Below are 16,703 nucleotides of genomic sequence, written 5' to 3'. Positions count from 1 at the left end.
AGGGTTTCCTCGAGGGTAACTTAGCCTCTTGCAGTCTTCTTCTTTAGTAGTCTTCTGTGTAACTCAAAAATCCCTGCTACACAGCTTTGAGAAAATTTATTAGGGTAACTACTGTAAGGCGAAGTTTGTTAGACTGGCAATGTTGTTGTAAATTTTGGAGATAAATAAATTTGAAAACCTTACTTGAATCAACGATTGCTAGCTGCAGTTAATCAAGACAAAAAAAAAAAAAAACAGCGCTAAAACAGATAATGTCCACAAATCATGAATAGAAGAAGGGAGAATGGACGTGTAGGGAGGAAATGCAGTCAATTTTTTCTTCTCTCTATTATTTATTCTGAGAGAGCTCAGTAGTGTTCATCCAAGCTTCGTCTTGTCAGGCATCATCATTGATTTGGTTTCCACTTTTTTAACCTTCAGCCTTTTTGTTTGTCATCCTGCCCACAGCCTTGTCATGAGTCTCAATCAAATACGGAAGGACTGATCAATAAAAGTTGTGGTTGATGTCTTTCCTTATGAGACTCACTAGATTGATGCATTTCCTGTTGTGCAGAAATGCAATGAAGAAACTTTATCCATCTAACAACTGAAGCCAGTCTTTTGACCTACTTAGGCTTCTGAGGTGTGAAATGTTCCCTTCTTTCAATAAACTGCCTCGCGTTGTGCTATTCTCAGCCTACTTTAGAGTCTGAGGTAATTATATGTTGATTAAGGTGCTGGATGAAGAGATTCTAAATGAATGACACCAAGCTGCATATGGTAATTACAGTTAGATGCGAGGCTTTTATTTTGGCCCAGAAGACACTTTCAATCGATGTGAAATGTTTTCCAGACATTTTGTCAAAACGCCTATCTGTGATCAATGCTGCTATAGACCAGCACCTGTAAGTAATTCCTAATCAATATGTTTTAAAATTCAGACACACTTGCTAAGTGCCATGTGAGCAGAACTCAGAACAAGTCAAATTAGACTTGGATGAAAACACTGAAAAAGCAGATCTTTTGCTTCTTTGCTTTTCACTGACAGTTACTACCGTGCCTTTTAAAGGTCTTGCTTAGAGAGTTTCAGAGATTTGAAAGCTCGTATAAGAAGATCTAGCTGCACTCTTTGAGGTATAACTTGTAGATAGGACTGCATTATCTATATTAATCCTCCCATCATTCATTTTTGCATGTGAGTCAAAGACAGGCCATTTGCCAATATAAAGATACCAGATTAGGAATTAGAGTCGTTGGTATTTCATGGATTGTGAGGATATGAAACCATTAAAGCCAATAGGAGAGGTTGCCTAACAAGCCCCTGCAGCCTAAAGTCATTAGTAGACTTGCTCTGCTCGCTGACAGATGTTAATTTATGTCGAGTTGTCCACTTTCACTTTTGGGATGATCAACTTTATTCTGTCCACTTGCAAACACCCTCGTTTGTTCAAAGTCGGGCTCAAGGATTCTGGTCACATTTAGCAATAGACAGTAGCTATTTATGCGTAGTGCAGAGGCCCCAATCCCATAAGGTATATAAGTGAGGGAGCGGGCACTGTTCCTGTCTCAGACAGCACAAGTCTCTTTTAATGATGCATAGGTCCTTGGCATCCTCAGGGAGGATGTGTTTCTTGGTCACAGTCCAGAAATTTAAAGCAGTTGCTTGTGATCCCCATGATTAATTTATATACCCTAGAAAAAATACAATGGTAATAATTCTTGTGCCCAGTGGATGGTGGTCGCAGGTGTTGGAAATACCAAATGGGATGAGGCCAAGCTAATGGTGCCTGGAAGGGAAACTATCTGTCAAGGATAATCCCTAATACTGTAACACCCAGCATAGATAATGTCCTTTCCCCCACCTTTCTTCCCCCTACTGCCCATGATATTGAGATAACGGTGCTAAAATGATTACATGAGGAATGGGTACTGACACGGATAAATCTGTGTATCCAGAGTGAAGTTTTGCCTGGTTTAACATTTAGTGAAGATTACCTTTCCCACTCTGAAACAGCCAAACTAAGCTAAGAATAAAAGGTGGGGTGGGGGATGTCCTGTGAACTCCAGTGAACCACGTTCCACTTCATTACACTCTGAGTAATTGGTTAAATATGTGACTACAGAAATTAACTTTGCCAGCCTTGCGAGAGGTAATTAAGGCATTTTTTCCTCTTTTTTTGGAGCAGGGAGGACAACCAAGATAAACGCAACATTCAGCATCACACAGAGCCAGGTAAAGACTGCGTAATCATAGCACAAAGTACCAACAGCCTGGGCCATCAGGATCATTAGGGATTCTAGCCATCCCGCCCACAAACTGTTCAGGCCACTGAGGTCAGGGAAGCGCCTCTGTAGCCTGAAAACAAGAGCAGAAAGGTTCAGGAGGAGTTTTTACCCACAAACTGTGAGACTCCTCAACCAAAACACAAACCGGACAACATGATGGACAATCTCACACACAGTACATAATTTGCACTTTATCTTTCTTCTCTGAACCTTATCCGTACCTTATTATATACATCTGTACTATGTAAATATGTATATTTTTATAGTCTTCTCATTCAAATCATTACAGTGCAATATCTTGCACGTCATGGATATATATTTATAAGCACAAACATATGGACTTTTACATTGTTTTTTTATATATTTTTTTACTTTTAACTTTTGTTTCTTTTCCTTTTTTTCTTAGCTTATGTAAAATCCTTTTTAGCATGTTTGCACAGTCGGGGGGAGTACTTTTTTAGCCAGAAAAAACATTTCACTGTATGTTGTACCAGCTATAACTGCATGTGACAAATAAATAAAGAATTGAATTGAAAACACATCCCTGATTTCACTCACTTCCTGATTGTTCAGTAATTATATGGTACGCTAATGCTAATATCAACATATGCCTTCACTGTAGAGCTGTCGCTTCAAAGTCTTTGTTTTATCTTATCCAAGCTGTAAATATCCACAAACCCACCTGATCTCAGATTACAGTCCATCTTAAATCCCATCAGCCACAAGGGAGCGTAAGCAGTGCTGCAGCTCAGGTGGCAGACTGTCACTCATTGTACAAGTGCATAATACAAACACTGAGTAGGAGAAGAATATTGAAAGCTAACACCCTGCCAGTTCAATACAGACTTAGCAAACAGAACTGTACATGAAGTTAGGGCGTGGAAGGACCAGAAAGACCTCAGATGTGAGGTGAATACTTATAGATGCTCAAGGAAAGAAGATACAGAATTCTCAGCTGTCTTTTGTCAACTTTTGCTTTTCATGCGGCAGGGTTAGGCCATAATTTGTGATCAGTTGTGTAGTTGGAAATGTTCCTACCAGTTTTCTGAAGCTGAAGGTTTCAGATAACCTTACAAAGAAGGACAGAACCATCCTTTAAGCAGTCATGATTTCCTGAGTTGATTTTTTTTCTCTAGAGGACCTGAGCCATTACCCAATGAGGTAATGTCTGCTAGCTCCATTTTACATTTTTAAGAAACATCCGGGTTACGTTAAGTACAGCTCCTAAATGATGCTCGTGAGGCCGCTGAGGAGGTGAAAGATGCTAGAGCTCCAAAACTGCTGTAAAGTTAGCAAGCTAGTTGCAGCTAATGTGGTAAGGGGGGAATGCTACCAATATCAAATTGCCATCCATTGAGGTAAAGTCAGTACATTTAGATGTAAATCTACAGTAGGTTAAACACCTTCGGTACAATGTGATGAGTATGCACAACCTTAAAGTAAAGGGGTGTTTACTTTTAGTAAAATACTGTGATTGGTTACTTTTCTCAGTAACACTGTAACATCAACGCTAATACTGGCTTTAGCTTTCATGTCCCGCAATTGGGGTGAGAAATATAGTAAAACTTCAAAATAATATTGCTTTATATGTACTTTTTTCATGTCAGTCATGTCGTAATCTGGTGTAATCTCAGTTTCGCTCTACTGTAAGCATAGCTTGGGTGTGCATTTTATGCTGTGATAATTAATGTAAATTGTTTTTACTGGATGAATTAAAATTAATATCATTTATCAATACTGTATGTCTGACAGATGGTTTGTATCTCACCTTGCTACAACAACTCAACAATATTAGAGTAAAACATATAATGGGAAATATGGAGGAAGAAAATGAGGTGTGAGGATGGGGAAACTGATTTAAGCAACTTTATATTGGGTTTCTTTACTATTAACGAAATGTTTCTATCACAATTACGTATTGCTTTATATAATTTGTCATTATTGTGGCCTCTTATCCTAATAATTTAATATTATCCAGATATATACATTTTAGTTACCAAACAAATTTCTGGGGATTATGTTGGTAAACAAGTTGTTTTACTGAAATACAACTACACTAATATTTTTTTGGGGGAAATTGTATTTTAAATAGACTTACCTTCGCATTTAATCTGCAAACTAGCTCATCAGGGAAGTAAAGTTAGAAAATAGCCCCTTTTGACTAGCATAGCAACAACAACATTAAAGTGTCTTTATTTATTGACTGCATGTTTTAGACTACATGTTTTTACTTCTCCAAACCTAAAAAGTGTAATACTTTAAATACTTAAAAAATAGTAAATTGAGAATTGCTAGGACAGAACATACAGATATGGCTAGATTATGCTACCACAGTTCCTTTACCTGGAAAAACAGTAATTTATAGTCAGTCAGTCATTTATAGCATGCAATAAATCACAAAGGCCAAAGACAAGCATGTTTCACACTGATTGAATACTCACAGGAAGTAGAGTCTGCTTGCTCTTTCCTTCACAGGTAAGACACAATCAGTCCTTTGGCCAGCTAAGAAAAAAAAACAGAGGAAATGTTGAGTGATTGTAATAATACTTTCATGACAAGAGAATTCAAACTGAGTTTAAATTCAACCATACAATCTGCACAACCAAACAGGCTATTCCTTTAAAATCCCCTAGATTGAAGGCACAAAGTGATACAAGATTAATAAGTGATATGTTTCTAAAGAAAATGTACATCGGAGAGGTGCTGCAAATAATTATGTGAGGGGAAAACCTTCAGATATATAGATCTGCAGGAATCAGAATAAACGCTTTATCCTGTCACAATGTTAAATTCTTTTTATGATTATATTATATGAAAATAATAATTTTGCTGCTCGCAGTAGGATGGCTAAAACAACAATTCCTCCTTCGGCCAAATGTAATATTCGTTCATGGTGTTTTTTCAATCAGCATTTAAAAATCAAACAGAGCAACTGTTCCTTTGTTGTACAATAAGTTGTGAATACTGATAGATTGGATGCATTCCTATAGTGTCCTTGTTTCTATAAGTGATTCATTCTCTAGCTCAAGTGAGCCGCTTTAGTTTTTTTAGTTTAGTTTTCAGAGGGTGGAAATGTCAAAATAATTCTCATCTTTTCTTTGTTCATTATGTTTAATGTAAAGACTGTAAAGTTAAAGCTTAATAGGTCAGACTGTTTATAATATGTGATATGTTTCTTTCGTTTAGACATGACCATTTGTGTTTGCTCTAATAGTAGTCATGTACAAATTTTGTATATTTTACAAAACACAATTAAGTTGATCAGTGAAATTACTGAAATACTACTTTTTTGACTGTTAAACAAAAGTATACAGCAATCATGGAAAATGGAAAATATTCCAACATGTATGGAATTGGGTTTGTATTAAGTAATATCCATATTAAGTATAGCTTTTCCAGTTGAAAGAAAAGCATTTAGAGATTTAATGAAAACGAAAATTGCAGAGAATTTTATTTTTGTTTTATTAGTACTTTTGGTGCTTTTAGTAGTACTAATCTTTAGGTCTTATTGTCACATATATAGTTATTTCACAGATCATCACATTAATTATTTGGTCTATTCATCTTTATTGACTCTAATGTTTCCATAGCTGCTGTGTAATAATGAATAATGAAAAATAAATAAGAAATAATGAAAAAAGGAATGAACAGAACTAGCTAATGTAAAATGGCAATGAATTCCACAATTTGGGAGATATTACTGTTTATTAGCTGATCTGAGCGACAAGGAAAGGGGGTGCAGTGCAAGTACAGCAGCTCTAAGACATAAGACAGGGCAAGGCTATTTAAGGACTGAAAAACACACAAAATCATTTAAAAATAAAGCCTAAAATGGACAGGCAGCAATCTGAATAACAATAAAACATCGGTAATATTCTTCCATATTCTAGTCAAAAGTTGGGCTGCAGCATTTTTGCACCACCTGAACCTGAGACCGGCAGGACTGGCTAACACCCACATAGAAATAGTTACAGTAATCCAACCAAGTTGTGATAAAAGCATGACTGTGAAAAAGAAATTGGTGACAGAATCAGAATACTTTTTTAATCCCTAAGGAAATTATGTGGGTTACAGTTGATCCAAGACAGTAACAGACTAAACTATTAAAATAATACAATTTATTACAGATTTTACAAATTTAAGAAATAGCACTAATATATTAAAAAATGCTCAATTATAAATATCAAGAATTAACAGAGGTGGCTATCAAGAATATTGACAAAGAATATTACAGAGGTGGAATATATATGATTGATATTTGACTCTAACCTGTGAACTTTGTCATTCGCTATTTTACTGTAGAGCATGTGCAAAAAGGATGTAACTATTGCAGTGTTTACAGTGTATTAGGAGTTGTACAGGCAGACTTATATGCATCCCCGTGATAAATCCTTACTTTTCACATGCTGCTGATAATAAAGTGCACTTCATTTACTGATCATCGGCAAGTGTGATCACTACTACAAAAGAAGTTGTTTTAGCAGTTTGCAAGTCTGGAGCACTGCGGTATGTGTTGACACAATGCCACATTTTCCACAATTCCCAAGAAGTGGACATGCCAGCAAATTTAGAAAAAGTTCTCAGGGAACCTGCAAAAAACCCCAAGATCTACATCTAACAAAACAGTCCTCAGTCAGCAAGTTAAATGTTAACGTTCATGGCAGTAGAATTACAAAAGACTGGACAAGTATGGCTTGTTGGTAAGAGATGCCAGGAGAAAACTTCTTTCTAAATAGGACATGGCAACACAGCTTAGATTACAAAGTTGCATCTATACAAAAATGCAAAAGTTCTGGAGCAGGCACGACCAAAGTGGAGATGTTTGGTAGTAATGCACAGAACCATATTAAGCAAAAACCAAACAGAGCATGTTTGCACAAATGGAGGAGATTTACACCATCACTACCAACAGAGGTGAAGATTTTGGTCCAGTCTGCACTCATGAAATCCTGTAGTGGGATCTCCAGAGAGATGCATGAATGAATGAATGCCTGGAAACCTCTGTCAATTGGAGCAAAACTACAAGGAAGAGTGGGCCAAAATTCCTCAACAATGGCTTTCTTCAAGTTATTGCTATTAAAGGTTGTTATAAGATACTGAGTCATGGGCTGTACTTTCTTTTTCACAGGACTGTAGGTTCACAAATATCAACTAAATTCCGTGGGCAGTAGCAACCATAGGCTTTATGATACTTTGTAGCACCTCATTTAGCTTTAAGCTTGTGTCAATGGCTGTGACCCATTTTAGCTCCTACCTTTGTGGAACAACAATTACAAAGGTGTAGTCATAGTATGAATGAGAGCTACTGTGCTGAGCAGCTGCCCCCTTCTCCACATATGACAGCCCACACAGAGGATTGAGGGTAACATTAAATAGGACATGTTTTGCATTAACAAACACTGGTCCCACTTTCCTGAATGTGAAAATACATTTCTACAAGAGATAACATTTGTAAGGAGGAAAAGTCAGATATCACAAACACGTGCTTCGAGACACTGCAGAACTAATCATAATGACCTGAATGTCTGCACAGGCACCACAGAGGCCATTTACTCAGTGCAATTTGGTTTCCAGCAAGACTCCTGCAGAGCCATCACAAAAAGACTGATTGATTCTGGAGCTGGACAGAGCCTTGCTTGCCCTGGCCTAAATAATAATAATAATAATAATAATATGAGGAAGAGCAACCAAAAGGGAAAGAAAAACACTGCGAACAGTAAACTGCAAGCATCAGAGGTGTCTTTTCCTTAAGTAAAAAAACTGGAAACATTTTTAATTTGAGAATGATTTTGTTTAGAACTAACAGGTATTACACAAGAGATATACTTGAGGAAAACACAGAGAGAAACAGCTTCCGTTGGGAACTTGTTTAAAAGCGTGGAAACCTTTCAAGAAATGAAATGCATTGAAATTCAAGACTCAGCTCACTGTAATGAAACTTACTAGCTTATGCTCTAAAATTGTCTGCATAAGCACTCAATTGTTGTTGCTTGCATCATTTAAAATGGAATTTTCCTGGGATAGCATACATTGGGAATATCTTGATTGGTTTTTTGATTAAATTATACCTACCTGCATCTTTTTCTTTAAAGATGCCAGAGATGTCTACACTATAAATATGTATCCGCTCAATCCTGTTTAAGTAGGAATAGTATTATCTGGGACTTCCAATAATTTTCTTACAGCTGTATCTGTCATTGATATGATCATAATCCAGTACAAATCTACAATGTTCTTAATTTTTAAATTAAACGTTTGACGGTAAATGACCAACCTTTTCTTATGCCAAACACAGAACTTCTCGTATTATATTAGTCCAGTGGGAATCACCATCTTTGTAATTTTCCTCTTTTATGATGCCTCAATTAGACTGTAAAAAATCCAGTCATATGGAAATGGCAGATGTGTCAAACCACAAAAACGATCTCCATGGCTACATTATGGATCAGTGAGTGTTGGTTTACTTAACCTTTCTTCCATGAGGTTCTTTTAGTATATGGTAAGCAAGAAAGTCTTTAAGTGGTGATGGGGCTAGGGTCCTCCAAATCCCCCAGCTACAGGGCTGGTGGTTTGATCTGACAGACTGGTCCATCTTTGAACAGCAGGATTTAGAGATCTTCACACAGTCTGTCCTGCTGTGTAGAGAATGTGACAGCAACCAAAACCATCCAGATTTTTCCTAACCGAAAATCTATGTGGTCAGGAGGAGACTGAGAGTGGTTAACCCCAGGAGAGCTGCTAGCCCCAATGGCATCTATATCCCAGCATACTGCTGCAGGGATCCTCACCAGGCTGTTCAACCTCTCCTTGACTCATGCCACCTTTATCACCTGTCTGAAGGCCTCCACTATCATTCCCATACCCAAAGAGCCTGGAATAGACAGTCTCATTGACTACAGACCTATAGCCCTCATGTCTGTAGTCATCAAGTGTTTTGAGTGCATTAGAGACCATCAACCCCCCTCCCCCGACCCCTACCTGTTTCCTTACAGAGCAAATCGGTCCACGGAGGATACCAACACCATTAACCTTCACAAAGTGAGCTAAGTGAGGATGCTCTTTGTGGACTCAGCCTTCAACACCATAATCCCAGACATTACTACCAACTGAACCACCTTCTGATCCCCACTGCCAACTGCTCCTGGATCAAAGCCATCCTCACCAACTGGCCTCAATCAGTCAAACTCAGACCCAACCACTCTAATGTCCGTACGTAGATGACACCACCGTGGTTGGGCTCATGTCTGATGGAGATAAGACGGCGTGCACTGGTGCTCAGAAAATAACCTGACGCTGAGGGACAGACAGGTCCACTTCCCACTCATTATGAATAGAGAACGGGTGGAATCTGTCTCGACCTTCAGATTTCTGGGCACCCTCATCTCCGCTGATATCACCTGGACCATAACACAAACTCCCTAAAGAAGGCCCAGCAGCAGCCGCTCTTCCTCCCTGTCCAGAGGGAGAATAACCTGGACCAGAAGCTGCTGCTGGCCTTCTAACGTTCCTCAGTGGTTTCCTACTCTCTGGGTGTTTGGTAAGCAGGGGCCACAACTGAGAACAGGAAGGCTGTGCAGAGGGTTATTAACACTGTCCAAAAACCCTACCCTCTGCCACCCCTGGAGGCCATCGCCAGATCCTCTCATCTCAGGAAAACCAGGGCCATCACAGACGATCCCTGTGCTCACCACCTGTTTGACCCGCTGCCCTCTGATCGACTCCTCAGGTCACTTAGGTCCAACGCCTCCAGACTAACAAACAGCTTCTTCAACTGGGCCATTCGAACTGTCAGCAAATACTGAGGGCCCCCCCCCCCCACACACACACACACACACACTTCATCAATCTGACCCATGGTCTGAGTAATCCCCATCAATCAGGCAAGTCACGCACACCAAGTATTTTCTTTGCACCAATTCCAAGCACTTTGGAACTCTTTTGTTCTCTAATGTGTGCCTTTCTCTTATTTTTGGGTATATTTCTCCTGTTTACTATTTATTCCTGCTGTCTACTATATATTTTATTCCAGCACCTACAATTTTGTTGTACATGTACAATGACAATAAAGGTCTATTCTATTACATTTTATTCCATTCTATAATGAAACAAGGCCAGAAATAGAACATTTATTCATCATCAGTGAAAATTCATCCACATCAACACAGGGCACTGGCTAACTGAGACACCTATGCAAGCTAATTTATTTCTGTGATAGGCAGGAAAGACTAGTTAGTTTCAAAAATCTGGGGAAAAATTGTATAGCTCTCCCACACCTTTCATCCCAGCAGGAACAATTTTCTCTTCCTGCTCTCTGCCTGTCTCCAAGTAAGAAGTCAGTGGTGGCTATCTCCCAAAATCTGTGATATGTTCAATCCTATATCCCGCTCTCCCTCCAAACTTTCTGACTCATTTCCAGATTCAAACCAGTGCCTATAGCTATAAAGAAAAAAAACCTGTAGACACAATACACCCCAACAACACACTAGTATTCTGTCTGAGTTTTATCCTAGGTGATATTTAGGGTTTGATGTTTGCATGCATGAATTAAGTCGCTTAATCAGTTCCCTGGTGTTAAAATTACTCAGGTTTCTCAGGTGAAACTTAACATGACTTAATTAACACATCAAATTTATGCCTCTCTGCAAGGTCACAAATCTGACTACATTTCTCTGACTGTAAATCTATCCAAGTAGTTGTTTCACACCTGAAACTGTCTGATAATGTCTAAAAACAATGCTCGAAATTGTGCACTTTAGCAGTTGTGTGACAACCAAGGATGCACAGCCCTTTCTTAATCCCAAGATATCTACTACAGCTATTTGGATAAAGCCCATGAAGTCTGAAAGATATGCACAAGGTTTCCTTTGATATTATTGCATTGACTAAACGGTAGTAACCAGATCGAAAAGCAGCGCACATTTCGGTGCTTCATTTCGGTACTTTTTTTTTCCTGAGATGTGATACACTTTAGATTCTAGCCAATCATTTTACGTTTCTGAGGATAGTAGGCGGGCCCAGGTACGTACGTTCTTTTAGAGCAGAGCTACAGATTAAAAATGCCCAAGGCAAAGCGGTCAAAAGTCTGCCTGTACTTCACAGCAAAAGATGCAAACTCAGCAGCAACAAGTGCTTTAAGGTGATACTGTGATACTGTGCAAAGGAGGTAACACCTCAAATCCGATGAAACACCTGGCGACGCATAGCGTTTTTTTAAAAGCCGAGAAATGCACCGTATTTGATAGATTGCTGCGAGACCTCACACCGTGCACATCTACTGCGGGTGTGGTGCTTGTTATCGGACCCGGAGTTAGCAACATCCCCCACAAACCCGAAGAGTAGAGTCCTGGCCCCTAGCCCTGCCAGTGTAGCAGAAATGATAAGGATGATGATGGCAGCAGCAGCCGTTCTTCTCTGTGTGAGAAGCTAAATGGTGTTTGTGTGTAATTTACGTTCTGTAGGCTAACCACGTTATTACATTAATGCATGTAAGGTGAACTACCAAACACCGTCGTAGTTACATGAGGCTGTCTTCTTGTTTGATGGCAGGTGCTCCCTTCACCCTGGCCAAAAAGGCTAAAATGACCAAAGAAAAAGTGGAAAACAGTTAAACATGAGAGGTTTTTGGACAAAGTTTGTGTTTTTTTCATTGTTTAAGCACTGCTTCCAGCCAAGAGTGATACCATATATGCCCCATAGCTGCAGAAAAGGCTAATATTGTTATCTTTTTACAAAAAAACAGCTAAACATGAGAGGTTTTTGGACAAAGTTTGTTTTTTGCAAACATGCAGGTTTACATGTTAAACAAATTTCTTCAAGACAAAGCCTGTTGCATGTAATTTAATTTAATTTTAATTTTAATGTGCAAAAGATTAAAACTCATAATTTTTTTTTAAAAAGATGCTTTCCATTTGGTTCAGTTTTAATATGATGCATTATGCATAAAAAATAGAATTGGGTTGAAAGGTCTGTAGCTTTATTACGTATTCAGGATGTGTATCATGTTTTTTTTTAAATTAACTAAGTAACTAATTACTTTTAAAAATAATTAATCAGTAAATAACGGGATTACTTTTTTGGAGAAGTAATCAGTAATTAGTTACTAATTATTTTTTCAAGTAACTTGACCAACACTGTTAATAACTGGGAATGCCTATGCCTATGACTGAGATCTAAGTTGGATGTCTCACTTATATTGGGTAAAATTATCTGAAAAATAATTTGCCTTGCTATGTGGTACAGAAAGATTTTGGTTTTGCTTTTTTTTTTTTAGCATCTAATAAATCTGTTTGTGTGTTTCATCTGCAGAATTTGTAGATGCAGGTTGCTAACCAAGATTGCTAACCATACCTGCTTCATGCCCTGGAGGACAAGTACCCACCCATCACAAAGTGACCACACAGAACAGCTAGGCCGAGTAAAGTCATGCGCGGATTATGTCATAAAATTACAAACATGCAGTTTTTTAGACCATGTTCTCTAGCAGATCATTACATGAAGGAACCTTTTAAAAAAACAAGCGCGTCCATGCTCACAGGTGTACACACAGGTGATCACACCCACAAACTACACCCTTTTTGGCTCCTACCTCAAAGCACACTGTGTTCTGTTGATCTTATGTGCTGCACAATAATGTTTAATATTTAGTATTTACTGTCATATTCCCATATATCATTGTGATGTTGTTTATTCTATTACTCTTGTTCTCTTCTGCTTGTTTTCTTTTTTCTTTCTCAACAGGTGATCCAGGTGATCGATAGATGCATTTTTTTTTCCTGCCCATTCTGTTGGTTTTTGTTTTTTGCCCTTCTCCCCCGTCCCTCTTCTCAGCTGTTTCTCTTTCCCTCTTTCTTTCTCCCCTTCTTTCCCCCAGTCAAGTCTGTCCCGTATTCAGCAATTGAAAATAAAATAAACAATAAAATGTGAATCAAATGGACCATTACGGCAAGGCTGGGATGGTCAATTTGGTAAAGTAAATCCGTTGGGCATCTTTCTTTGCCTTTAGACAATAATTCTGATGGCAAAAGAGCCAACGGGACAGGCAAAAAAAAGAAAAAAAGAAAAAAGGATATGGATATGTTAAACCACACACCGTCATAGAGACTTGCGAGTGCTATTAGCAAGGGCACTTCATGTTCCCCATAAAATGCCATTGCTAACATAGATAAAAAAAATAAAAAAAAACAATACCTGAAGAGGGTAAGTGAAGGACCCTTATTAATCAACACTCTGAGACACTTGACTTTCCACAGAACTCAAGTTCTTCAGTTCAACGCTTTAGAGTCTGTTCCTGGTAACCATTTATAAAAGAGCCTCAAATGACTCAAGCACAACTGCTTAGGTAAGGTAGCAGAAGAGGAGCCTATACTAATACACCTGGCTATGTAAGTGTGAATGAAATGATATACACTCCAGATGGGTTGTCAATCCATCACAGAACACATATTTCAAAAGTGATCAGCACAACCAGATGTGTTTTCACCCAGCAAGATATTTAGAACTGTTTGTCTATAGACATTTTCAACTGACACAAGAAATCACAAATGCCATTTCATAAATAATCAAAGAATTCTTGCAATTAGTCATAATGACAAAACGATCATTGTCTTACTGTCCTTGACTATAACAGTGATTCAGCATGCATAGGGAAGTCTGAAAAGAGACTTTGCATTCACTATTGCAACACAGCGTATGGTCGACCTGGATGAAAATAGATTCTCTAAGGAAGAGTGCATTTTATCATTCTGGCAGCAGCAACAGGGGTTTGTTTTGAATAAGTAGAGGAATACTTAACATGTATAACAAGGCACCCTGGCTATCCAGACAAGAAATACAGAGACTCTGACTTCATCACCACAAATCCAACGGAACAGGTACCAACACATAAATAAATAAGCAAATCAAGGACAAATCAGGTTACTTTTCCAATGCAGTGAGTGAAAATATTTTAGATTGTATGTGAGAGCACAAATTCAGAAAATGAGTCATTATCCATTATAGTGTCAGCATGCATCTGTGTTCCTTCGTACATCCAGCTGGTAATTTTTATTGTATGTGACGCTTTAAACATTACCTTCAAACAATCATACACTGTATATAAGATGCCTCTGATCCTGAGCATCCAGATAGTGTTTCAGATTGTTTCTCTGAGGCCTGCTGCTACAGTATGTTGCACAGATTTTGGAAACGCAAACTAGAGGCATTTCTAATGTTTTCAGTTGTAAATCATTAGTATTAGAATTATTAGAAAAGTGTATTTTACAGTATATTTGCTGTAAAACCAAAAATACATTAAAACAAAACAAAAAAACCACTCAGTTCCTTTATCTCTGCATGCAATGAACATTTATTTCAGTTCCTTCTTCCCATGCGTAGGTATCACATGGACTGCTGGAAACCCCACTAAGTGCCTGCAGCAAGAGAGTCGCATTACAGCAGCTGTACAGATTATGAATGATAGGGAAACTCTTTTCCCATTCATTAAAGTGCCACAAATGAATAATTCATGGTTTCAAATTTCGGGCTTCTAAATATGCAGCCATATTGCATGAGGCCTTTCCTTTTCATTTGATTGTTCCCAGTACAGGTTTTCCAGTGGGTTGGGCTCAGTTGTCAATTTAATGCAAAATACAATGGAAAGTCTCATTTGTCAGGTGACACAAAGAAACAGATAAAGCAAGCTAAAGTCATCACCAGAGGGTCTATTAGTCTTTGGATAAATGAGACATTTTAGCAACAAAAAATACAGTGAAGTAAACATATTTTGCTCTTGGCTCAAGCTATTATTTGTCAACCAGAACAGTAATGGTGTTGGTATAATCTTTTATAAAATGTTTTACTCAAAGTAAATATCGCTCAAAGTAATAAAACACCCACAAGAATTTCACAGAGCTGCACAGAAGTGCTAATTCAAGGCAGTAACACTGCCATGCTCATATCTTCCTTTTGCCCTGCAGATATCTTACATATTAACCTTGACCTTTGCATTATCTGCATAAACATCAAACACCCTGAAGGGTCCGTATATTCAAGTTTTGACTTTCTTATTAATGCAAGACATAAACCAGCATTTTGGGGTGGCAATGAACAGTTGGTCAAGATGTAGATTTATGCTTTATTTATTTATTCATTTTGATGTTGTCATTGCAGAACACAACTAAAAATTAAGACGAGTACATTTATCACTGTGATGTAACAGTTTTTGTATTTTTATTCATTTTTTTAGTGAGCCAGATGTTTTGGTTTGATCTGTAGGCACAGTTAACATGAGATAGGCTGTTAGAATATATGCTAAGTAACCTGTTCTGGAAAATGAATAAATTAAGTCATTTAAACACAGATCAGGCAGTAGTGTTCTTTGCATGGTCAGTTTTAAATAAAAAAGTGTTTTTCAGCCCATGCAGCTACTTCCATGTAAGTGTCCTGCCTATTTTTATTGCAGTGCCACCTGAGTGCCTGGCTGTGCAGTTCTGGGTTTTGTCCTTGTTTCTTGCATACAGAGATCATGCAAGACACACAGATGCCACAGATAATGAAATCCCCAAGTTCTTTGCGGTTCTATAATGAGAAATGTTTCTTTTTATAATGTGAAGCATTTCTTTTCCACATATTCTTTCAAAGAACATTGAAACCCTGTCCATTTTTACCTCTGGGAGACTCTACGCGGTGCTCTTATTTTGTTATTAATTGTTTTATTGGCAACACTCAATATTTGTTTCAATATTTTATGCTTGTCCTTTGTACCATTTGTTAATAAATATATGGTGATTTGCAAATCATTACTTTTTGTTTTTTAATTCTATACAGAATCACAACTTTTTGGCGAAACAAAGTCGTACTTAGTTATTAACATTGTAGTGAGATCACTAAATGCAAGTTGAAACGGATCGGTCTTAATGAGGAACACCTAGAGAGTCATCCAAATATACATTTCCCTCCACACGGCCGCTGTTGTTCTGGTTTGGCAGCTTTGCTGCTTGTGTTCATTCTAACTTCTTTTATGAGTCTATTATAAACTTTATTCGAGGATAAAAGTTCAATAAAGTTACTTTACTGTGTTTTACATTAATTGGAAACTAATAGATACAGAGAGACTTAACAATGTCTTAATAAACACACACATAAATGCATCTCTGACTGACTAATGTGGAATTTAAAAATCCAAGGATGTCTATGTAAATATTCTTCTTACTCTGACAATTACCTTGTAAGCCTGAATTACAGCACTTAAGAAGTCAGGTAATCAGAAGAAAATGGAATAACAATGTCGCCAAAACCAAAATCATCTGTATTTCCTCAGTTAGGCACACAGAAATCTAAATGAAAGCGTTTCGGCGAGCACCTTGGAATATTTCACCCATGAAAGAAAAGCTGAGGCAGCCTTGGGAAGAAAAACTGTCCACTGAAAATTACAGTTCTCAGTGTGAGCGATGGCAGCTCTG

At 37.9% G+C, this 16,703-nt stretch overlaps 1 protein-coding gene across 1 annotated transcript in view; it reads right to left on the bottom strand.

Annotated features, from left to right (window-relative positions):
- The window catches only part of cntn6 (contactin 6), a 135,207-nt gene that overhangs the window by 63,868 nt on the left and 54,636 nt on the right, over window positions 1–16,703 (bottom strand). The window contains exon 2 of the mRNA XM_082532728.1: window positions 4,707–4,767. The gene's annotated coding sequence lies outside the window, so the exon portion shown is untranslated. The remainder of the gene's footprint in view (window positions 1–4,706; window positions 4,768–16,703) is intronic.

Source organism: Aulonocara stuartgranti (genome assembly GCF_965226115.1).
Source record: "Aulonocara stuartgranti genome assembly, chromosome: 5".
In the NCBI taxonomy this organism is placed as follows: Eukaryota; Metazoa; Chordata; class Actinopteri; order Cichliformes; family Cichlidae; genus Aulonocara; species Aulonocara stuartgranti.
The sequence above is the reverse complement of the archived record's forward strand: the minus strand, read 5'-3'. Positions and strand labels throughout refer to the sequence as shown.